At 40.4% G+C, this 25,697-nt stretch overlaps 5 non-coding genes across 5 annotated transcripts; all 5 read left to right on the top strand.

The window, feature by feature from the left end:
- The first annotated feature begins 3,584 nt into the window (after positions 1-3,584).
- On the top strand, positions 3,585-3,657 carry trnav-cac. Its single transcript has one exon. It is a non-coding gene; the product is annotated as a tRNA-Val (tRNA).
- A 4,918-nt stretch (positions 3,658-8,575) lies between these two features.
- On the top strand, positions 8,576-8,648 carry trnav-cac. Its single transcript has one exon. It is a non-coding gene; the product is annotated as a tRNA-Val (tRNA).
- Positions 8,649-13,553: 4,905 nt separating this feature from the next.
- On the top strand, positions 13,554-13,626 carry trnav-cac. Its single transcript has one exon. It is a non-coding gene; the product is annotated as a tRNA-Val (tRNA).
- A 3,219-nt stretch (positions 13,627-16,845) lies between these two features.
- On the top strand, positions 16,846-16,918 carry trnav-aac. The gene has a single exon. It is a non-coding gene; the product is annotated as a tRNA-Val (tRNA).
- A 1,623-nt stretch (positions 16,919-18,541) lies between these two features.
- trnav-cac lies at positions 18,542-18,614 on the top strand. Its single transcript has one exon. It is a non-coding gene; the product is annotated as a tRNA-Val (tRNA).
- Positions 18,615-25,697: the final 7,083 nt, after the last annotated feature.

Here is a 25,697-nt window from a genome sequence, read left to right as displayed (position 1 = left end):
ATTGTTATTGAGTCTGTCTGCAGCATTCCCAATTATAGCAGCTGAATTCCATTTGTCCCATCCAACGAGCCAAAGCGCTGCTGCATGACAGCACAGTTTACCATTCCAGATAGATTCACTGCAGTGATGTCTGGCCAATGTTTCTGTAGTTTAGTGGTTGTCACGTTTGCCTCACACGCGAAAAATCACCGGTTTGAAACCAGGCAGAAACCTTATCCAAGCCTGCCAATGTTGAGAGAGGAAAATTTGTGTATGTCATGTTTGTTGTTGAATGTTACCTGAATCTCACATGCTACAGAAATGGTGCTTTTGCTCTTACCTGGGCCTTGAAATGAATGCAGCAAATTGAGAAATACTGAAATTTCACGACACACTGAGTAGAAATAGATGTTCGTTTTTTGACTCAGCGCACATTTTAGCAGTTCTTCTGGCCAGCAACAGAATTTAGTGGGTTCTCGATGCAGATTTACATCGTTACTCACCATCTCAAAGATGTCTCATGCTAAAGTGTGCACATAAGGACAGGCGCAAGCGATGCTTCAATTGAACCAGAGGAAATGACAGACCTGTTACAGAATCACTCCTTTAAATATTCGGTCTTCAGCATAGAGTATCAGAAAAAATGACCGAGGGAGTCATGGAAACTGAGGCACAGTGCAGATCTGCTGGCTTCCCCCCCACCCCCATGTCTTCTACATGGTTGTGATTAAGGCACCAGAAGGCTTCTCACCTGGAGCAAAGAGGGATCAAATATAATGAATGCATAATTCTCAAAACTGCTCCCAGTAAAATTCCTGCATTTTGTTTAAAAGCTATTTGTACTCAATTTCAAAAGAGCACCACATGGTTTGCATTACCTGTTGATTGGCATACTTTTGTCTATCAGTCATGTTTGCAATTCGAGTTTCGGTGTATCTTTCAGAGAGTCTCAATTCAAATGAAGGCAGCAATAACAGATACAATATTAATATTAAATATAGAATAACGGAACAAATGCGGAGTGAAGTTTGTTTAATTTTGTCTGCCAAGGATAAGACGGATATTCCTAATAATTGAGCAGAAAGCATTGCACCCGGAGACATTTGCTGGATGGACACGCCTACATTTTGAAATTCAAATAAGCTGAGGCACCAGGCTGAAGCGAACAGCTGTCTTCCTGCAACAAGTGACCCTCAGTCCAACCATTGGAAACCTCCAAACATTCTGGTAGCTCAGCATTGCCTTGTTTGTTCCACAAATATTTATCCTCTGTTAGATTCTGGTCCAGGATCAAAATTATTTCAAACCAAATGAAGTCAATGAAGAATTGAAGCATGCAATCTTGGCAGGGCCCTGCTAAGCTCCGGAACAAACATTTTCCTCTGTAATATAGCACCCTCGATTGAATGGCTGTGGAGCAAAATAATAAGATTGTAAAAATAGTAAGGTTGAAAAATCACACTTTCGCAAGTTCGATATGAGCTCAATTGCATAATTACACCATGTTCATCTGGCGAAGTATATGAGGAACCCAAGTCCAAATCGTCATGTGAACCTTGTGAGTTAAAGTAACCCAGGCATGGATTCTGCAGAAACGACTTTTTCAAAAGGGAATTCAGCAATTTAATGAAAGGGAGGAAAAAACGTGTTCACTAAGAGAGAGAAGCAATTTGCGATTAGTTAGTGTGCTCGTTTAAAAAGGGGCCTTGGATCGGATGATAGAAGGGCCTCATATGCCTTTGATTGGATGCACGGTGCTAGGCCATTTTATGATAACATTGTTACATGAGTCTCGCTGCAGCGTTCCTGAGAATAGCAGCTGTATTTCATTTCTCCACAACAGGGACTCAGATTGCTGCAGCGTTACAGTGCAGTTTAGCATTCCACACAGGGATGCATGATATATCAGTTTCTGTAGTGTGGTGGCTATCACATTCGCCTAACACGCGAAAGGTCCCTGATTTGAAACCGGGCAGAAACATTATGAACACTTAAATATTGAGGATGATTTGCATCTTTGAAGCTCACCTGAATTTCCAATGTTGCATGCAAATTGCATTTGCTCTCACTGAGGTCATAAAACGCATGCAGCCAAATCAGAATACCTGCAAAAACTCAGCAAGTCTGGCAGCATCTGCGGAGAGGGACACAGTTAATAAGTAGAAAAGAGGTAAAAGGTATATGAGATTTTATATTTCTCCTCTTTTCCAATTTTACTCAGTTCTGTTGAAGAGTCATACGGACTCGAAACGTTAACTATCTTCCACTCCGCAGATGCTACCAGACCTGCTGAATTTTCCAGGTATTTTTATTTTTGTTTTGGATTTCCAGCACCCGCAGTTTTTTGCTTTTATCTGCAGCAAAATCAGCACGTCTTTCGATGCAGCTTAACACAGTTACTCACCATATCAAAGGTATCTCATTGTAACGTGTGCTCACAAAGACAGACAAAGAGTGATCAGATCTAATTAACGCATAATTCTCAAGCCTATTCTCAGTAAAATTCTTGGATTTTGTTTAAAAGCTAACTGCGCTCAATTTCAAATGAGCACCATATGATTTGCATTACCTATTGACTGACATTCTTTCGTCTATCAGTCATGTTTGCAATTCGGGGCTGGTGTATATTTCAGAGAGTTTCAATTCAGACGAAGGCATCAATAACAGATAAAATATGAATATTAAATATAGAATAACGGAACAAATACTGAGTTTCTTTAATTTTGTCTTCCAAGGATGAGAAGGATGTTCCTGATGATTGAGCAGAAAGCATTGCACCCGGAGACATTTGCTGGACGGACACGTCTACATTTTGAAATTCAAAACAAGCTGAGGCACCAGGGTGAAACCAACAGTTGCTTCCCTGCAGCAAGTGACATGGACCCTCAGTCCAACCATTGGAAACCTTCAAACACCCTGGTAGCTCAGCACTGCCCAGTTTGTTCCACAAATATTTATCCTCTGTTAGATTCCAAACCAGGAACAAAATTATTTCAAACCAAATGAAGTAAAGGAACAATTGAAGCACGTGATCTTGGCCGGGGCCTGTTAAACTTCGGAACAAACATTTTGCTCTGTAATATCGCACCTTCGGTTGAAGGGGTATGGAGCAAAAGTAATAAGATTGTAAAAATAGTAAGGTTGAAACAATAACACTTTTGCAAATTCGATGTGAGATCAATTGCATAATGACATCATGTACATCTGGTAAAGTATATTAGGAACCCAAGTCCAAATGGTCATGTGAACCTTGTCAATTAAGGCAGCGCAAGCATGGATTCTGCAGAAATGACTTTTTCAAAAGAGAATTGAGTAATTTAATGAAAGGGAGAAGAAATAGATCATTAAGAGAGAGAAGCAAATTGTGATGAATTCGTTTTGTCGTTTAAAAAGGGGCCAGAGATCGGACGTTGGAAGGGCCGCTTTTGTCATTGTTTGGATACGTGGGTGCTAGGCCATTTTATGATTACATTGTTACATCAGTCTCGCTGCAGCGTTCCTGAGAACAGCAGCTGTATTCCATTTCTCCGCAATAGAGACCCAGATTGCTGCAGCGTTACAGCGCAGTTTAGCATTCCGGACAGGAATAACGAGACCGCGTGGCAGTTTCTGTAGTGTAGTGGTTATCACGTTCGCCTCACACGCGAAAGGTCCCCGGTTCGAAACCGGGCAGAAACATTATGAAAACTTACTCATTAAATAGCGAGGATAATTTGCGTCGTTGAAGCCTACCTGAATCTTCTAGGTTGCAGGCGATATTGCATTTTCTCTCACCGAGGTCACAAAATGAATGCAGCAAAATCAGCACCTGCTGAGATTCCATGACGCACTTGAGTGGTTAGATGTTCGTAGTTCACTGCGCTTACATATTAGCAGCTCGTTTAGACAACACGATAAATCCATAGGCTTTTCGATGCAGCTTACGAAAGTTACTCACCGTGTCAAAGGTGTCTCAGTGTAATGTGTGCTCATAAAGACAGACAAAGAGGGATCAGATCTAATTAACGCATCGTTCCCAAGCCTATTTCCTGTAAAATTCTTTGATTTTGTTGAAATGCTGACATCTCACATCAGACCCATAGCAAATGCATTACCTGGTGACTTACATTCTTTTGTTTGACAGTCAAGTTTGCAATTCGATGTTGTCGATTTCAGCGAGCATCAAGTCAACCAAGGGCATCAATATCAAATACATTAATACTGAATGGTGAATAAGGTAAAACAAATTGCTGAGAAAAGTTTGTTGAATTTCTTCTGCCGAGGAGAAGTGTGTTCATAATGATTTAGCCGGTAGCATTGCTGCCTAAGACATTTGCTGAACCGAGCCTTCTGCATTTTGAAATTCAAACAAACAGCGGCACCAGGTGGAAACCAAAAGTTGTCTTTCTGTAACAAGTGACATGACCTCTCAGTCTAAGCACTGGAATCCTCCAAACATTCTGGTAGATCAGCACTATCCTGTTTCCTAAAGAAATATATATTCTGTAAAATTACATTCCCAGAACAAAATTATATTTAAACAACTGAACGAAACGACCTATTACTGCATGTGATCCTGGCAGGGCTCTGTTTAACTGTAGCAATCATTTTCCACTGTGATATAACACCCTCGATTAACGAGTCATGGAGCAAATGTAATCAGATTGTGGAAATAACTCAGAAATAATGAGATGTTTGATCAGAAAAGTAAGCATTTTCGTCAATTCGATATGAAAACAAGAGGTAAGTAAATAATGTTCATATGCATAGCTATGTAAGGAACACAATTCTAAACCTTCATGGCACTGGGTGAGGGAAACGTTGTTAATTCAGGCAAACTAGGCATGGAATCTGCGGAAACTCCTTTTTCAAAAGGGAATGATGCAATTAATTGATATGCAGAAAAATAACAAGTTGACTATTGGAGAGAAGGAAACTGGGATTAATTCGTTGGCTCTTTAAAAAAACTGACAGAGAAAAGATGATGGAAGGGCCGTTGCATGGATACATGGTGTTAAGCCATTTTATGATGACATTGTTATTGAGTCTGTCTGCAGCATTCCCAATTATAGCAGCTGAATTCCATTTGTCCCATCCAATGAGCCAAAGCGCTGCTGCATGACAGCACAGTTTACCATTCCAGATAGATTCACTGCAGTGATGTCTGGCCAATGTTTCTGTAGTTTAGTGGTTGTCACGTTTGCCTCACACGCGAAAAATCAGCGGTTTGAAACCAGGCAGAAACCTTATCCAAGCCTGCCAATGTTGAGAGAGGAAAATTTGTGTATGTCATGTTTGTTGTTGAATGTTACCTGAATCTCACATGCTACAGAAATGGTGCTTTTGCTCTTACCTGGGCCTTGAAATGAATGCAGCAAATTGAGAAATACTGAAATTTCACGACACACTGAGTAGAAATAGATGTTCGTTTTTTGACTCAGCGCACATTTTAGCAGTTCTTCTGGCCAGCAACAGAATTTAGTGGGTTCTCGATGCAGATTTACATCGTTACTCACCATCTCAAAGATGTCTCATGCTAAAGTGTGCACATAAGGACAGGCGCAAGCGATGCTTCAATTGAACCAGAGGAAATGACAGACCTGTTACAGAATCACTCCTTTAAATATTCGGTCTTCAGCATAGAGTATCAGAAAAAATGACCGAGGGAGTCATGGAAACTGAGGCACAGTGCAGATCTGCTGGCTTCCCCCCCACCCCCATGTCTTCTACATGGTTGTGATTAAGGCACCAGAAGGCTTCTCACCTGGAGCAAAGAGGGATCAAATATAATGAATGCATAATTCTCAAAACTGCTCCCAGTAAAATTCCTGCATTTTGTTTAAAAGCTATTTGTACTCAATTTCAAAAGAGCACCACATGGTTTGCATTACCTGTTGATTGGCATACTTTTGTCTATCAGTCATGTTTGCAATTCGAGTTTCGGTGTATCTTTCAGAGAGTCTCAATTCAAATGAAGGCAGCAATAACAGATACAATATTAGTATTAAATATAGAATAACGGAACAAATGCGGAGTGAAGTTTGTTTAATTTTGTCTGCCAAGGATAAGACGGATATTCCTAATAATTGAGCAGAAAGCATTGCACCCGGAGACATTTGCTGGATGGACACGCCTACATTTTGAAATTCAAATAAGCTGAGGCACCAGGCTGAAGCGAACAGCTGTCTTCCTGCAACAAGTGACCCTCAGTCCAACCATTGGAAACCTCCAAACATTCTGGTAGCTCAGCATTGCCTTGTTTGTTCCACAAATATTTATCCTCTGTTAGATTCCGGTCCAGGATCAAAATTATTTCAAACCAAATGAAGTCAATGAAGAATTGAAGCATGCAATCTTGGCAGGGCCCTGCTAAGCTCCGGAACAAACATTTTCCTCTGTAATATAGCACTCTCGATTGAATGGCTGTGGAGCAAAATAATAAGATTGTAAAAATAGTAAGGTTGAAAAATCACACTTTCGCAAGTTCGATATGAGCTCAATTGCATAATTACACCATGTTCATCTGGCGAAGTATATGAGGAACCCAAGTCCAAATCGTCATGTGAACCTTGTGAGTTAAGGTAACCCAGGCATGGATTCTGCAGAAACGACTTTTTCAAAAGGGAATTCAGCAATTTAATGAAAGGGAGGAAAAAACGTGTTCACTAAGAGAGAGAAGCAATTTGCGATTAGTTAGTCTGCTCGTTTAAAAAGGGGCCTTGGATCAGACGATAGAAGGGCCTCATATGCCTTTGATTGGATGCACGGTGCTAGGCCATTTTATGATAACATTGTTACATGAGTCTCGCTGCAGCGTTCCTGAGAATAGCAGCTGTATTTCATTTCTCCACAACAGGGACTCAGATTGCTGCAGCGTTACAGTGCAGTTTAGCATTCCAGACAGGGATGCCTGATATGTCAGTTTCTGTAGTGTAGGTACTATCACATTCGCCTAACACGCGAGAAGTCCCAGGTTCGAAACCGGGCAGAAACATTATGAAAACTTAAATATTGAGGATGATTTGCATCTTTGAAGCTCACCTGAATTTCCAATGTTGCATGCAAATTGCATTTCCTCTCACTGAGGTCATACAACGCATGCAGCCAAATCAGAATACCTGCAAAAACTCAGCAAGTCTGGCAGCATCTGCGGAGAGGGACACAGTTAATAAGTAGAAAAGAGGTAAAAGGTATATGAGATTTTATATTTCTCCTCTTTTCCAATTTTACTCAGTTCTGTTGAAGAGTCATACGGACTCGAAACGTTAACTATCTTCCACTCCGCAGATGCTACCAGACCTGCTGAATTTTCCAGGTATTTTTATTTTGGTTTTGGATTTCCAGCACCGGCAGTTTTTTGCTTTTATCTGCAGCAAAATCAACACGTCTTTCCATGCAGCTTAAAACAGTTACTCACCATATCAAAGGTATGTCATAGTAACGTGTGCTCATAAAGACAGACAAAGAGTGATCAGATCTAATTAACGCATCGTTCTCAAGCCTATTCTCAGTAAAGTTCTTGCATTTTGTTTAAAAGCTAACTGCGCTCAATTTCAAATGAGCACCATATGATTTGCATACCTGTTGACTGACATTCTTTCGTCTATCAGTCATGTTTGCAATTCGGGGCTGGTGTATATTTCAGAGAGTTTCAATTCAGACAAAGGCATCAATAAGAGATAAAATATGAATCTTAAATATAGAATAACGGAACAAGTACTGAGTTTCTTTAATTTTGTCTTCCAAGGATGACAAGGATGTTCCTGATGATTGAGCAGAAAGCATTGCACTCGGAGACATTTGCTGGACGGACACGTCTACATTTTGAAATTCAAAACAAGCTGAGGCACCAGGGTGAAACCAACAGTTGCTTCCCTGCAGCAAGTGACATGACCCCTCAGTCCAACCATTGTAAACCTTCAAACACCCTGGTAGCTCAGCACTGCCCAGTTTGTTCCACAAATATTTATCCTCTGTTAGATTCCGGTCCAGGAACCAAATTATTTCAAACCAAACGAAGTAAAGGAACAATTGAAGCATGTGATCTTGGCCGGGGCCTGTTAAACTTCGGAACAAACATTTTGCTCTGTAATATCGCACCTTCGGTTGAAGGGGTATGGAGTAAAAGTAATAAGATTGTAAAAATAGTAAGGTTGAAACAATAACACTTTTGCAAATTCGATGTGAGATCAATTGCATAATGACATCATGTACATCTGGTAAAGTATATTAGGAACCCAAGTCCAAATGGTCATGTGAACCTTGTCAATTAAGGCAGCGCAAGCATGGATTCTGCAGAAATGACTTTTTCAAAAGAGAATTGAGTAATTTAATGAAAGGGAGAAGAAATAGATCATTAAGAGAGAGAAGCAAATTGTGATGAATTCGTTTTGTCGTTTTAAAAGGGGCCAGCGATCGGACGTTGGATGGGCCACTTTTTTCATTGTTTGGATACGTGGGTGCTAGGCCATTTTATGATTACATTGTTACATCAGTCTCGCTGCAGCGTTCCTGAGAACAGCAGCTGTATTCCATTTCTCCGCAATAGAGACCCAGATTGCTGCAGCGTTACAGCGCAGTTTAGCATTCCGGACAGGAATAACGAGACCGCGTGGCAGTTTCTGTAGTGTAGTGGTTATCACGTTCGCCTCACATGCGAAAGGTCCCCGGTTGGAAACTGGGCAGAAACATTATGAAAACTTACTCATTAAATAGTGAGGATAATTTGCGTCGTTGAAGCCTACCTGAATCTCATAGGTTGCAGGCGATATTGCATTTTCTCTCACCGAGGTCACAAAATGAATGCAGCAAAATCAGCACCTGCTGAGATTCCATGACGCACTTGAGTGGTTAGATGTTCGTAGTTCACTGCGCTTACATATTAGCAGCTCGTTTAGACAACACGATAAATCCATAGGCTTTTCGATGCAGCTTACGAAAGTTACTCACCGTGTCAAAGGTGTCTCAGTGTAATGTGTGCTCATAAAGACAGACAAAGAGGGATCAGATCTAATTAACGCATCGTTCCCAAGCCTATTTCCTGTAAAATTCTTTGATTTTGTTGAAATGCTGACATCTCACATCAGACCCATAGCAAATGCATTACCTGGTGACTTACATTCTTTTGTTTGACAGTCAAGTTTGCAATTCGATGTTGTCGATTTCAGCGAGCATCAAGTCAACCAAGGGCATCAATATCAAATACATTAATACTGAATGGTGAATAAGGTAAAACAAATTGCTGAGAAAAGTTTGTTGAATTTCTTCTGCCGAGGAGAAGTGTGTTCATAATCATACAGGAGAAAGCATTGCTGCCTAAGACATTTGCTGAACTGAGCCTTCTGCATTTTGAAATTCAAACAAACAGAGGCACCAAGAGTTGTCTTTCTGTAACAAGCAACATGACCTCTCAATCTAACCATTGGAATCCTCCAAACATTCTGGTAGATCAGCACTATCCTGTTTCCTAAAGAAATACATATTTTGTAAAATTACTTTCCCAGAACAAAATTATATTTAAACAACTGAACGAAACGACCTGTTACAGCAAGTGATCCTGCAGGGCTCTGTTTAACTGTAGCAATCATTTTCCTCTGTGATATAACACCCTCGATTAACAAATCATGGAGTAAATGTAATCAGATTGTGTAAATAACTCAGAAATAATGAGATGTTTGATCAGAGAAGTAAGCACTTTCGTCAATTCGATATGAAAACAAGAGATAAGTAAATAATGTTCATATGCATAGCTATGTAAGGAACACAAGTCTAAACCTTCATGGCATTGGGTGAGGGAAACGTTGTTAATTCAGGCAAACTCGGCATGGAATATGCAGAAACTCCTTTTTCAAAAGGGAATGATGCAATTAATTGATATGCAGAAAAATAACAAGTTGACTATTGGAGAGAAGGAAACTGGGATTAATTCGTTGGCTCTTTAAAAAAACTGACAGAGAAAAGATGATGGAAGGGCCATTGCATGGATACATGGTGTTAAGCCATTTTATGATGACATTGTTATTGAGTCTGTCTGCAGCATTCCCAATTATAGCAGCTGAATTCCATTTGTCCCATCCAACGAGCCAAAGCGCTGCTGCATGACAGCACAGTTTACCATTCCAGATAGATTCACTGCAGTGATGTCTGGCCAATGTTTCTGTAGTTTAGTGGTTGTCACGTTTGCCTCACACGCGAAAAATCACCGGTTTGAAACCAGGCAGAAACCTTATCCAAGCCTGCCAATGTTGAGAGAGGAAAATTTGTGTATGTCATGTTTGTTGTTGAATGTTACCTGAATCTCACATGCTACAGAAATGGTGCTTTTGCTCTTACCTGGGCCTTGAAATGAATGCAGCAAATTGAGAAATACTGAAATTTCACGACACACTGAGTAGAAATAGATGTTCGTTTTTTGACTCAGCGCACATTTTAGCAGTTCTTCTGGCCAGCAACATTATTTAGTGGGTTCTCGATGCAGATTTACATCGTTACTCACCATCTCAAAGATGTCTCATGCTAAAGTGTGCACATAAGGACAGGCGCAAGCGATGCTTCAATTGAACCAGAGGAAATGACAGACCTGTTACAGAATCACTCCTTTAAATATTCGGTCTTCAGCATAGAGTATCAGAAAAAATGACCGAGGGAGTCATGGAAACTGAGGCACAGTGCAGATCTGCTGGCTTCCCCCCCACCCCTATGTCTTCTACATGGTTGTGATTAAGGCACCAGAAGGCTTCTCACCTGGAGCAAAGAGGGATCAAATATAATGAATGCATAATTCTCAAAACTGCTCCCAGTAAAATTCCTGCATTTTGTTTAAAAGCTATTTGTACTCAATTTCAAAAGAGCACCACATGGTTTGCATTACCTGTTGATTGGCATACTTTTGTCTATCAGTCATGTTTGCAATTCGAGTTTCGGTGTATCTTTCAGAGAGTCTCAATTCAAATGAAGGCAGCAATAACAGATACAATATTAATATTAAATATAGAATAACGGAACAAATGCGGAGTGAAGTTTGTTTAATTTTGTCTGCCAAGGATAAGACGGATATTCCTAATAATTGAGCAGAAAGCATTGCACCCGGAGACATTTGCTGGATGGACACGCCTACATTTTGAAATTCAAATAAGCTGAGGCACCAGGCTGAAGTGAACAGCTGTCTTCCTGCAACAAGTGACCCTCAGTCCAACCATTGGAAAACTCCAAACATTCTGGTAGCTCAGCATTGCCTTGTTTGTTCCACAAATATTTATCCTCTGTTAGATTCTGGTCCAGGATCAAAATTATTTCAAACCAAATGAAGTCAATGAAGAATTGAAGCATGCAATCTTGGCAGGGCCCTGCTAAGCTCCGGAACAAACATTTTCCTCTGTAATATAGCACCCTCGATTGAATGGCTGTGGAGCAAAATAATAAGATTGTAAAAATAGTAAGGTTGAAAAATCACACTTTTGCAATTCGATATGAGCTCAATTGCATAATTACACCATGTTCATCTGGCGAAATATATGAGGAACCCAAGTCCAAATCGTCATGTGAACCTTGTGAGTTAAAGTAACCCAGGCATGGATTCTGCAGAAACGACTTTTTCAAAAGGGAATTCAGCAATTTAATGAAAGGGAGGAAAAAACGTGTTCACTAAGAGAGAGAAGCAATTTGCGATTAGTTAGTGTGCTCGTTTAAAAAGGGGCCATGTATCGGATGATAGAAGGGCCTCATATGCCATTGATTGGATGCACGGTGCTAGGCCATTTTATGATAACAATGTGACATGAGTCTCACTGCAGCGTTCCTGAGAATAGCAGCTGTATTTCATTTCTCCGCAACAGGGACTCAGCTTGCTGCAGCTTTACAGTGCAGTTTAGCATTCCAGACAGGGATGCATGATATATCAGTTTCTGTAGTGTGGTGGCTATCACATTCGCCTAACACGCGAAAGGTCCCTGATTTGAAACCGGGCAGAAACATTATGAACACTTAAATATTGAGGATGATTTGCATCTTTGAAGCTCACCTGAATTTCCAATGTTGCATGCAAATTGCATTTGCTCTCACTGAGGTCATAAAACGCATGCAGCCAAATCAGAATACCTGCAAAAACTCAGGAAGTCTGGCAGCATCTGCGGAGAGGGACACAGTTAATAAGTGGAAAAGAGGTAAAAGTTATATGAGATTTTATATTTCTCCTCTTTTCCAATTTTACTCAGTTCTGTTGAAGAGTCATACGGACTCGAAACGTTAACTGTCTTCCACTCCGCAGATGCTACCAGACCTGCTGAATTTTCCAGGTATTTTTATTTTGGTTTTGGATTTCCAGCACCCGCAGTTTTTTGCTTTTATCTGCAGCAAAATCAGCACGTCTTTCCATGCAGCTTAAAACAGTTACTCACCATATCAACGGTATCTCATAGTAACGTGTGCTCATAAAGACAGACAAAGAGTGATCAGATCTAATTAACGCATCGTTCTCAAGCCTATTCTCAGTAAAGTTCTTGCATTTTGTTTAAAAGCTAACTGCGCTCAATTTCAAATGAGCACCATATGATTTGCATACCTGTTGACTGACATTCTTTCGTCTATCAGTCATGTTTGCAATTCGGGGCTGGTGTATATTTCAGAGAGTTTCAATTCAGACGAAGGCATCAATAAGAGATAAAATATGAATCTTAAATATAGAATAACGGAACAAGTACTGAGTTTCTTTAATTTTGTCTTCCAAGGATGAGAAGGATGTTCCTGATGATTGAGCAGAAAGCATTGCACTCGGAAACATTTGCTGGACGGACACGTCTACATTTTGAAATTCAAAACAAGCTGAGGCACCAGGGTGAAACCAACAGTTGCTTCCCTGCAGCAAGTGACATGACCCCTCAGTCCAACCATTGGAAACCTTCAAACACCCTGGTAGCTCAGCACTTCCCAGTTTGTTCCACAAATATTTATCCTCTGTTAGATTCCGGTCCATGAACCAAATTATTTCAAACCAAATGAAGTAAAGGAACAATTGAAGCACGTGATCTTGGCCGGGGCCTGTTAAACTTCGGAACAAACATTTTGCTCTGTAATATCGCACCTTCGGTTGAAGGGGTATGGAGCAAAAGTAATAAGATTGTAAAAATAGTAAGGTTGAAACAATAACACTTTTGCAAATTCGATGTGAGATCAATTGCATAATGACATCATGTACATCTGGTAAAGTATATTAGGAACCCAAGTCCAAATGGTCATGTGAACCTTGTCAATTAAGGCAGCGCAAGCTTGGATTCTGCAGAAATGACTTTTTCAAAAGAGAATTGAGTAATTTAATGAAAGGGAGAAGAAATAGATCATTAAGAGAGAGAAGCAAATTGTGATGAATTCGTTTTGTCGTTTAAAAAGGGGCCAGAGATCGGACGTTGGAAGGGCCGCTTTTGTCATTGTTTGGATACGTGGGTGCTAGGCCATTTTATGATTACATTGTTACATCAGTCTCGCTGCAGCGTTCCTGAGAACAGCAGCTGTATTCCATTTCTCCGCAATAGAGACCCAGATTGCTGCAGCGTTACAGCGCAGTTTAGCATTCCGGACAGGAATAACGAGACCGCGTGGCAGTTTCTGTAGTGTAGTGGTTATCACGTTCGCCTCACACGCGAAAGGTCCCCGGTTCGAAACCGGGCAGAAACATTATGAAAACTTACTCATTAAATAGCGAGGATAATTTGCGTCGTTGAAGCCTACCTGTATCTTCTAGGTTGCAGGCGATATTGCATTTTCTCTCACCGAGGTCACAAAATGAATGCAGCAAAATCAGCACCTGCTGAGATTCCATGACGCACTTGAGTGGTTAGATGTTCGTAGTTCACTGCGCTTACATATTAGCAGCTCGTTTAGACAACACGATAAATCCATAGGCTTTTCGATGCAGCTTACGAAAGTTACTCACCGTGTCAAAGGTGTCTCAGTGTAATGTGTGCTCATAAAGACAGACAAAGAGGGATCAGATCTAATTAACGCATCGTTCCCAAGCCTATTTCCTGTAAAATTCTTTGATTTTGTTGAAATGCTGACATCTCACATCAGACCCATAGCAAATGCATTACCTGGTGACTTACATTCTTTTGTTTGACAGTCAAGTTTGCAATTCGATGTTGTCGATTTCAGCGAGCATCAAGTCAACCAAGGGCATCAATATCAAATACATTAATACTGAATGGTGAATAAGGTAAAACAAATTGCTGAGAAAAGTTTGTTGAATTTCTTCTGCCGAGGAGAAGTGTGTTCATAATGATTTAGCCGGTAGCATTGCTGCCTAAGACATTTGCTGAACCGAGCCTTCTGCATTTTGAAATTCAAACAAACAGCGGCACCAGGTGGAAACCAAAAGTTGTCTTTCTGTAACAAGTGACATGACCTCTCAGTCTAAGCACTGGAATCCTCCAAACATTCTGGTAGATCAGCACTATCCTGTTTCCTAAAGAAATATATATTCTGTAAAATTACATTCCCAGAACAAAATTATATTTAAACAACTGAACGAAACGACCTATTACAGCATGTGATCCTGGCAGGGCTCTGTTTAACTGTAGCAATCATTTTCCACTGTGATATAACACCCTCGATTAACGAGTCATGGAGCAAATGTAATCAGATTGTGGAAATAACTCAGAAATAATGAGATGTTTGATCAGAAAAGTAAGCATTTTCGTCAATTCGATATGAAAACAAGAGGTAAGTAAATAATGTTCATATGCATAGCTATGTAAGGAACACAATTCTAAACCTTCATGGCACTGGGTGAGGGAAACGTTGTTAATTCAGGCAAACTAGGCATGGAATCTGCGGAAACTCCTTTTTCAAAAGGGAATGATGCAATTAATTGATATGCAGAAAAATAACAAGTTGACTATTGGAGAGAAGGAAACTGGGATTAATTCGTTGGCTCTTTAAAAAAACTGACAGAGAAAAGATGATGGAAGGGCCGTTGCATGGATACATGGTGTTAAGCCATTTTATGATGACATTGTTATTGAGTCTGTCTGCAGCATTCCCAATTATAGCAGCTGAATTCCATTTGTCCCATCCAATGAGCCAAAGCGCTGCTGCATGACAGCACAGTTTACCATTCCAGATAGATTCACTGCAGTGATGTCTGGCCAATGTTTCTGTAGTTTAGTGGTTGTCACGTTTGCCTCACACGCGAAAAATCACCGGTTTGAAACCAGGCAGAAACCTTATCCAAGCCTGCCAATGTTGAGAGAGGAAAATTTGTGTATGTCATGTTTGTTGTTGAATGTTACCTGAATCTCACATGCTACAGAAATGGTGCTTTTGCTCTTACCTGGGCCTTGAAATGAATGCAGCAAAATGAGAAATACTGAAATTTCACGACACACTGAGTAGAAATAGATGTTCGTTTTTTGACTCATCGCACATTTTAGCAGTTCTTCTGGCCAGCAACAGAATTTAGTGGGTTCTCGATGCAGATTTACATCGTTACTCACCATCTCAAAGATGTCTCATGCTAAAGTGTGCACATAAGGACAGGCGCAAGCGATGCTTCAATTGAACCAGAGGAAATGACAGACCTGTTACAGAATCACTCCTTTAAATATTCGGTCTTCAGCATAGAGTATCAGAAAAAATGACCGAGGGAGTCATGGAAACTGAGGCACAGTGCAGATCTGCTGGCTTCCCCCCCACCCCCATGTCTTCTACATGGTTGTGATTAAGGCACCAGAAGGCTTCTCACCTGGAGCAAAGAGGGATCAAATATAATGAATGCATAATTCTCAAAACTGCTCCCAGTAAAATTCCTGCATTTTGTTTAAAAGCTATTTGTACTCAATTTCAAAAGAGCACCACATGGTTTGCATTACCTGTTGATTGGCATACTTTTGTCTATCAGTCATGTTTGCAATTCGAGTTTCGGTGTATCTTTCAGAGAGTCTCAATTCAAATGAAGGCAGCAATAACAGATACAATATTAGTATTAAATATAGAATAACGGAACAAATGCGGAGTGAAGTTTGTTTAATTTTGTCTGCCAAGGATAAGACGGATATTCCTAATAATTGAGCAGAAAGCATTGCACCCGGAGACATTTGCTGGATGGACACGCCTACATTTTGAAATTCAAATAAGCTGAGGCACCAGGCTGAAGCGAACAGCTGTCTTCCTGCAACAAGTGACCCTCAGTCCAACCATTGGAAACCTCCAAACATTCTGGTAGCTCAGCATTGCCTTGTTTGTTTCACAAATATTTATCCTCTGTTAGATTCCGGTCCAGGATCAAAATTATTTCAAACCAAATGAAGTCAATGAAGAATTGAAGCATGCAATCTTGGCAGGGCCCTGCTAAGCTCCGGAACAAACATTTTCCTCTGTAATATAGCACCCTCGATTGAATGGCTGTGGAGCAAAATAAGATTGTAAAAATAGTAAGGTTGAAAAATCACACTTTCGCAAGTTCGATATGAGCTCAATTGCATAATTACACCATGTTCATCTGGCGAAGTATATGAGGAACCCAAGTCCAAATCGTCATGTGAACCTTGTGAGTTAAGGTAACCCAGGCATGGATTCTGCAGAAACGACTTTTTCAAAAGGGAATTCAGCAATTTAATGAAAGGGAGGAAAAAACGTGTTCACTAAGAGAGAGAAGCAATTTGCGATTAGTTAGTCTGCTCGTTTAAAAAGGGGCCTTGGATCAGATGATAGAAGGGCCTCATATGCCTTTGATTGGATGCACGGTGCTAGGCCATTTTATGATAACATTGTTACATGAGTCTCGCTGCAGCGTTCCTGAGAATAGCAGCTGTATTTCATTTCTCCACAACAGGGACTCAGATTGCTGCAGCGTTACAGTGCAGTTTAGCATTCCAGACAGGGATGCCTGATACGTCAGTTTCTGTAGTGTAGTGGCTATCACATTCGCCTAACACGCGAGAAGTCCCAGGTTCGAAACCGGGCAGAAACATTATGAAAACTTAAATATTGAGGATGATTTGCATCTTTGAAGCTCACCTGAATTTCCAATGTTGCATGCAAATTGCATTTCCTCTCACTGAGGTCATACAACGCATGCAGCCAAATCAGAATACCTGCAAAAACTCAGCAAGTCTGGCAGCATCTGCGGAGAGGGACACAGTTAATAAGTAGAAAAGAGGTAAAAGGTATATGAGATTTTATATTTCTCCTCTTTTCCAATTTTACTCAGTTCTGTTGAAGAGTCATACGGACTCGAAACGTTAACTATCTTCCACTCCGCAGATGCTACCAGACCTGCTGAATTTTCCAGGTATTTTTATTTTGGTTTTGGATTTCCAGCACCCGCAGTTTTTTGCTTTTATCTGCAGCAAAATCAACACGTCTTTCCATGCAGCTTAAAACAGTTACTCACCATATCAAAGGTATGTCATAGTAACGTGTGCTCATAAAGACAGACAAAGAGTGATCAGATCTAATTAACGCATCGTTCTCAAGCCTATTCTCAGTAAAGTTCTTGCATTTTGTTTAAAAGCTAACTGCGCTCAATTTCAAATGAGCACCATATGATTTGCATACCTGTTGACTGACATTCTTTCGTCTATCAGTCATGTTTGCAATTCGGGGCTGGTGTATATTTCAGAGAGTTTCAATTCAGACAAAGGCATCAATAAGAGATAAAATATGAATCTTAAATATAGAATAACGGAACAAGTACTGAGTTTCTTTAATTTTGTCTTCCAAGGATGACAAGGATGTTCCTGATGATTGAGCAGAAAGCATTGCACTCGGAGACATTTGCTGGACGGACACGTCTACATTTTGAAATTCAAAACAAGCTGAGGCACCAGGGTGAAACCAACAGTTGCTTCCCTGCAGCAAGTGACATGACCCCTCAGTCCAACCATTGTAAACCTTCAAACACCCTGGTAGCTCAGCACTGCCCAGTTTGTTCCACAAATATTTATCCTCTGTTAGATTCCGGTCCAGGAACCAAATTATTTCAAACCAAACGAAGTAAAGGAACAATTGAAGCATGTGATCTTGGCCGGGGCCTGTTAAACTTCGGAACAAACATTTTGCTCTGTAATATCGCACCTTCGGTTGAAGGGGTATGGAGTAAAAGTAATAAGATTGTAAAAATAGTAAGGTTGAAACAATAACACTTTTGCAAATTCGATGTGAGATCAATTGCATAATGACATCATGTACATCTGGTAAAGTATATTAGGAACCCAAGTCCAAATGGTCATGTGAACCTTGTCAATTAAGGCAGCGCAAGCATGGATTCTGCAGAAATGACTTTTTCAAAAGAGAATTGAGTAATTTAATGAAAGGGAGAAGAAATAGATCATTAAGAGAGAGAAGCAAATTGTGATGAATTCGTTTTGTCGTTTTAAAAGGGGCCAGCGATCGGACGTTGGATGGGCCACTTTTTTCATTGTTTGGATACGTGGGTGCTAGGCCATTTTATGATTACATTGTTACATCAGTCTCGCTGCAGCGTTCCTGAGAACAGCAGCTGTATTCCATTTCTCCGCAATAGAGACCCAGATTGCTGCAGCGTTACAGCGCAGTTTAGCATTCCGGACAGGAATAACGAGACCGCGTGGCAGTTTCTGTAGTGTAGTGGTTATCACGTTCGCCTCACATGCGAAAGGTCCCCGGTTGGAAACTGGGCAGAAACATTATGAAAACTTACTCATTAAATAGTGAGGATAATTTGCGTCGTTGAAGCCTACCTGAATCTCATAGGTTGCAGGCGATATTGCATTTTCTCTCACCGAGGTCACAAAATGAATGCAGCAAAATCAGCACCTGCTGAGATTCCATGACACACTTGAGTGGATAAATGTTCGTAGTTCACTGCGCTTACATATTAGCTGCTCGTTTAGTCAACACGATAAATCCATGGGCTTTTCGATGCAGCTTACAAAAGTTACTCACCGTGTCAAAGGTGTCTCAGTGTAATGTGTGCTCATAAAGACAGACAAAGAGGGATCAGATTAATTAACGCATCGTTCCCAAGCCTATTTCCTGTAAAATTCTTTGATTTTGTTGAAATGCTGACATCTCACATCAGACCCATATCAAATGCATTACCTGGTGACTTACATTCTTTTGTTTGACAGTCAAGTTTGCACTTCGATGTTGTCGATTTCAGAGAGCATCAAGTCAACCAAGGGCATCAATATCAAATACATTAATACTGAATGGTGAATAAGGTAAAATAAATTGCTGAGAAAAGTTTGTTGAGTTTCTTCTGCCGAGGAGAAGTGTGTTCATAATGATTTAGCCGGTAGCATTGCTGCCTAAGACATTTGCTGAACCGAGCCTTCTGTATTTTGAAATTCAAACAAACAGCGGCATCAGGGGGAAACCAAAGAGTTGTCATTCTGTAACAAGTGACATGACCTCTCAGTCTAAGCACTGGAATCCTCCAAACATTCTGGTAGATCAGCACTATCCTGTTTCCTAAAGAAATATATATTCTGTAAAATTACATTCCCAGAACAAAATTATATTTAAACAACTGAACGAAACGACCTATTACAACATGTGATCCTGGCAGGGCTCTGTTTAACTGTAGCAATCATTTTCCACTGTGATATAACACCCTCGATTAACGAGTCATGGAGCAAATGTAATCAGATTGTGGAAATAACTCAGAAATAATGAGATGTTTGATCAGAAAAGTAAGCATTTTCGTCAATTCGATATGTAAACAAGAGGTAAGTAAATAATGTTCATATGCATAGCTATGTAAGGAACACAAGTCTAAACCTTCATGGCACTGGGTGAGGGAAACGTTGTTAATTCAGGCAAACTAGGCATGGAATCTGCGGAAACTCCTTTTTCAAAAGGGAATGATGCAATTAATTGATATGCAGAAAAATAACAAGTTGACTATTGGAGAGAAGGAAACTGGGAATAATTCGTTGGCTCTTTAAAAAAACTGACAGAGAAAAGATGATGGAAGGGCCATTGCATGGATACATGGTGTTAAGCCATTTTATGATGACATTGTTATTGAGTCTGTCTGCAGCATTCCCAATTATAGCAGCTGAATTCCATTTGTCCCATCCAACGAGCCAAAGCGCTGCTGCATGACAGCACAGTTTACCATTCCAGATAGATTCACTGCAGTGATGTCTGGCCAATGTTTCTGTAGTTTAGTGGTTGTCACGTTTGCCTCACACGCGAAAAATCACCGGTTTGAAACCAGGCAGAAACCTTATCCAAGCCTGCCAATGTTGAGAGAGGAAAATTTGTGTATGTCATGTTTGTTGTTGAATGTTACCTGAATCTCACATGCTACAGAAATGGTGCTTTTGCTCTTACCTGGGCCTTGAAATGAATGCAGCAAATTGAGAAATACTGAAATTTCACGACACACTGAGTAGAAATAGATGTTCGTTTTTTGACTCAGCGCACATTTTAGCAGTTCTTCTGGCCAGCAACAGAATTTAGTGGGTTCTCGATGCAGATTTACATCGTTACTCACCATCTCAAAGATGTCTCATGCTAAAGTGTGCACATAAGGACAGGCGCAAGCGATGCTTCAATTGAACCAGAGGAAATGACAGACCTGTTACAGAATCACTCCTTTAAATATTCGGTCTTCAGCATAGAGTATCAGAAAAAATGACCGAGGGAGTCATGGAAACTGAGGCACAGTGCAGATCTGCTGGCTTCCCCCCCACCCCCATGTCTTCTACATGGTTGTGATTAAGGCACCAGAAGGCTTCTCACCTGGAGCAAAGAGGGATCAAATATAATGAATGCATTATTCTCAAAACTGCTCCCAGTAAAATTCCTGCATTTTGTTTAAAAGCTATTTGTACTCAATTTCAAAAGAGCACCACATGGTTTGCATTACCTGTTGATTGGCATACTTTTGTCTATCAGTCATGTTTGCAATTCGAGTTTCGGTGTATCTTTCAGAGAGTCTCAATTCAAATGAAGGCAGCAATAACAGATACAATATTAATATTAAATATAGAATAACGGAACAAATGCGGAGTGAAGTTTGTTTAATTTTGTCTGCCAAGGATAAGACGGATATTCCTAATAATTGAGCAGAAAGCATTGCACCCGGAGACATTTGCTGGATGGACACGCCTACATTTTGAAATTCAAATAAGCTGAGGCACCAGGCTGAAGTGAACAGCTGTCTTCCTGCAACAAGTGACCCTCAGTCCAACCATTGGAAAACTCCAAACATTCTGGTAGCTCAGCATTGCCTTGTTTGTTCCACAAATATTTATCCTCTGTTAGATTCTGGTCCAGGATCAAAATTATTTCAAACCAAATGAAGTCAATGAAGAATTGAAGCATGCAATCTTGGCAGGGCCCTGCTAAGCTCCGGAACAAACATTTTCCTCTGTAACATAGCACCCTCGATTGAATGGCTGTGGAGCAAAATAATAAGATTGTAAAAATAGTAAGGTTGAAAAATCACACTTTTGCAATTCGATATGAGCTCAATTGCATAATTACACCATGTTCATCTGGCGAAATATATGAGGAACCCAAGTCCAAATCGTCATGTGAACCTTGTGAGTTAAAGTAACCCAGGCATGGATTCTGCAGAAACGACTTTTTCAAAAGGGAATTCAGCAATTTAATGAAAGGGAGGAAAAAACGTGTTCACTAAGAGAGAGAAGCAATTTGCGATTAGTTAGTGTGCTCGTTTAAAAAGGGGCCATGTATCGGATGATAGAAGGGCCTCATATGCCATTGATTGGATGCACGGTGCTAGGCCATTTTATGATAACAATGTGACATGAGTCTCACTGCAGCGTTCCTGAGAATAGCAGCTGTATTTCATTTCTCCGCAACAGGGACTCAGCTTGCTACAGCTTTACAGTGCAGTTTAGCATTCCAGACAGGGATGCATGATATATCAGTTTCTGTAGTGTGGTGGCTATCACATTCGCCTAACACGCGAAAGGTCCCTGATTTGAAACCGGGCAGAAACATTATGAACACTTAAATATTGAGGATGATTTGCATCTTTGAAGCTCACCTGAATTTCCAATGTTGCATGCAAATTGCATTTGCTCTCACTGAGGTCATAAAACGCATGCAGCCAAATCAGAATACCTGCAAAAACTCAGGAAGTCTGGCAGCATCTGCGGAGAGGGACACAGTTAATAAGTAGAAAAGAGGTAAAAGTTATATGAGATTTTATATTTCTCCTCTTTTCCAATTTTACTCAGTTCTGTTGAAGAGTCATACGGACTCGAAACGTTAACTGTCTTCCACTCCGCAGATGCTACCAGACCTGCTGAATTTTCCAGGTATTTTTATTTTGGTTTTGGATTTCCAGCACCCGCAGTTTTTTGCTTTTATCTGCAGCAAAATCAGCACGTCTTTCCATGCAGCTTAAAACAGTTACTCACCATATCAACGGTATCTCATAGTAACGTGTGCTCATAAAGACAGACAAAGAGTGATCAGATCTAATTAACGCATCGTTCTCAAGCCTATTCTCAGTAAAGTTCTTGCATTTTGTTTAAAAGCTAACTGCGCTCAATTTCAAATGAGCACCATATGATTTGCATACTTGTTGACTGACATTCTTTCGTCTATCAGTCATGTTTGCAATTCGGGGCTGGTGTATATTTCAGAGAGTTTCAATTCAGACGAAGGCATCAATAAGAGATAAAATATGAATCTTAAATATAGAATAACGGAACAAGTACTGAGTTTCTTTAATTTTGTCTTCCAAGGATGAGAAGGATGTTCCTGATGATTGAGCAGAAAGCATTGCACTCGGAAACATTTGCTGGACGGACACGTCTACATTTTGAAATTCAAAACAAGCTGAGGCACCAGGGTGAAACCAACAGTTGCTTCCCTGCAGCAAGTGACATGACCCCTCAGTCCAACCATTGGAAACCTTCAAACACCCTGGTAGCTCAGCACTGCCCAGTTTGTTCCACAAATATTTATCCTCTGTTAGATTCCGGTCCATGAACCAAATTATTTCAAACCAAATGAAGTAAAGGAACAATTGAAGCACGTGATCTTGGCCGGGGCCTGTTAAACTTCGGAACAAACATTTTGCTCTGTAATATCGCACCTTCGGTTGAAGGGGTATGGAGCAAAAGTAATAAGATTGTAAAAATAGTAAGGTTGAAACAATAACACTTTTGCAAATTCGATGTGAGATCAATTGCATAATGACATCATGTACATCTGGTAAAGTATATTAGGAACCCAAGTCCAAATGGTCATGTGAACCTTGTCAATTAAGGCAGCGCAAGCTTGGATTCTGCAGAAATGACTTTTTCAAAAGAGAATTGAGTAATTTAATGAAAGGGAGAAGAAATAGATCATTAAGAGAGAGAAGCAAATTGTGATGAATTCGTTTTGTCGTTTAAAAAGGGGCCAGAGATCGGACGTTGGAAGGGCCGCTTTTGTCATTGTTTGGATACGTGGGTGCTAGGCCATTTTATGATTACATTGTTACATCAGTCTCGCTGCAGCGTTCCTGAGAACAGCAGCTGTATTCCTTTTCTCCGCAATAGAGACCCAGATTGCTGCAGCGTTACAGCGCAGTTTAGCATTCCGGACATGAATAACGAAACCGTGCGGCAGTTTCTGTAGTGTAGTGGTTATCACGTTTGTCTCACACGCGAATGGTCCCCGGTTCTGAACCGGGCAGAAACATTATGAAAACTTACTCATTAAATAGTGAGGATAATTTGCGTCGTTGATGCCTACCTGAATCTTCTAGGTTGCAGGCGATATTGCATTTTCTCTCACCGAGGTCACAAAATGAATGCAGCAAAATCAGCACCTGCTGAGATTCCATGACGCACTTGAGTGGATAGATGTTCGTAGTTCACTGCGCTTACATATTAGCAGCTCGTTTAGTCAACACGATAAATCCATGGGCTTTTCGATGCAGCTTACGAAAGTTACTCACCGTGTCAAAGGTGTCTCAGTGTAATGTGTGCTCATAAAGACAGACAAAGAGGGATCAGATCTAATTAACGCATCGTTCCCAAGCCTATTTCCTGTAAAATTCTTTGATTTTGTTGAAATGCTGACATCTCACATCAGACCCATAGCAAATGCATTACCCGGTGACTTACATTCTTTTGTTTGACAGTCAAGTTTGCAATTCGATGTTGTCGATTTCAGAGAGCATCAAGTCAACCAAGGGCATCAATATCAAATACATTAATACTGAATGGTGAATAAGGTAAAACAAATTGCTGATAAAAGTTTGTTGAATTTCTTCTGCCGAGGAGAAGTGTGTTCATAATGATTTAGCCGGTAGCATTTCTGCCTAAGACATTTGCTGAACCGAGTCTTCTGAATTTTGAAATTCAAACAAACAGCGGCACCAGGTGGAAACCAAAAGTTGTCTTTCTGTAACAAGTGACATGACCTCTCAGTCTAAGCACTGGAATCCTCCAAACATTCTGGTAGATCAGCACTATCCTGTTTCCTAAAGAAATATATATTCTGTAAAATTACATTCCCAGAACAAAATTATATTTAAACAACTGAACGAAACGACCTATTACAGCATGTGATCCTGGCAGGGCTCTGTTTAACTGTAGCAATCATTTTCCACTGTGATATAACACCCTCGATTAACGAATCATGGAGCAAGTGTAATCAGATTGTGGAAATAACTCAGAAATAATGAGATGTTTGATCAGAAAAGTAAGCATTTTCGTCAATTCAATGTGAAAACAAGAGGTAAGTAAATAATCTTCATATGCATAGCTATGTAAGGAACACAAGTCTAAACCTTCATGGCACTGGGTGAGGGAAACGTTGTTAATTCAGGCAAACTAGGCATGGAATCTGCGGAAACTCCTTTTTCAAAAGGGAATGATGCAATTAATTGATATGCAGAAAAATAACAAGTTGACTATTGGAGAGAAGGAAACTGGGATTAATTCGTTGGCTCTTTAAAATAACTGACAGAGAAAAGATGATGGAAGGGCCATTGCATGGATACATGGTGTTAAGCCATTTTATGATGACATTGTTATTGAGTCTGTCTGCAGCATTCCCAATTATAGCAGCTGAATTCCATTTGTCCCATCCAATGAGCCAAAGCGCTGCTGCATGACAGCACAGTTTACCATTCCAGATAGATTCACTGCAGTCATGTCTGGCCAATGTTTCTGTAGTTTAGTGGTTGTCACGTTTGCCTCACACGCGAAAAATCACCGGTTTGAAACCAGGCAGAAAACTTATCCAAGCCTGCCAATTTTGAGAGAGGAAATTTTGTGTATGTCATGTTTGTTGTTGAATGTTACCTGAATCTCACATGCTACAGAAATGGTGCTTTTGCTCTCACCTGGGCCTTGAAATGAATGCAGCAAAATGAGAAATACTGAAATTTCATGACACACTGAGTAGAAATACATGTTCGTTTTTTGACTCAGCGCTCATTTAAGCAGTTCATCTGGCCAGCAACTGAATTTAGTGGGTTCTCGATACAGATTTACATTGTAACTCACCATCTCAAAGATGTCTCATGCAAAAGTGTGCACATAAGGACAGGCGCAAGCGATGCTTCAATTGAACCAGAGGTAATGAAAGACCTGTTACAGAATCACTCCTTTAAATATTCGGTCTTCAGCATAGAGTATCAGATAAAATGACCGAGGGAGTCATGGAAACCGAGGCACAGTGCAGATCTGCTGGCATCCCCCCCTGTCTTTTACATGGTTGCGATTAAGGCACCAGAAGGCTTCTCACCTGGAGCAAAGAGGGATCAAATATAACGAATGCAT

The sequence above is a fragment of the Carcharodon carcharias genome, chromosome 27 (genome assembly GCF_017639515.1).
Source record: "Carcharodon carcharias isolate sCarCar2 chromosome 27, sCarCar2.pri, whole genome shotgun sequence".
NCBI classification, from domain to species: Eukaryota; Metazoa; Chordata; class Chondrichthyes; order Lamniformes; family Lamnidae; genus Carcharodon; species Carcharodon carcharias.
This window is presented reverse-complemented; position numbering and strand designations above follow the sequence as displayed.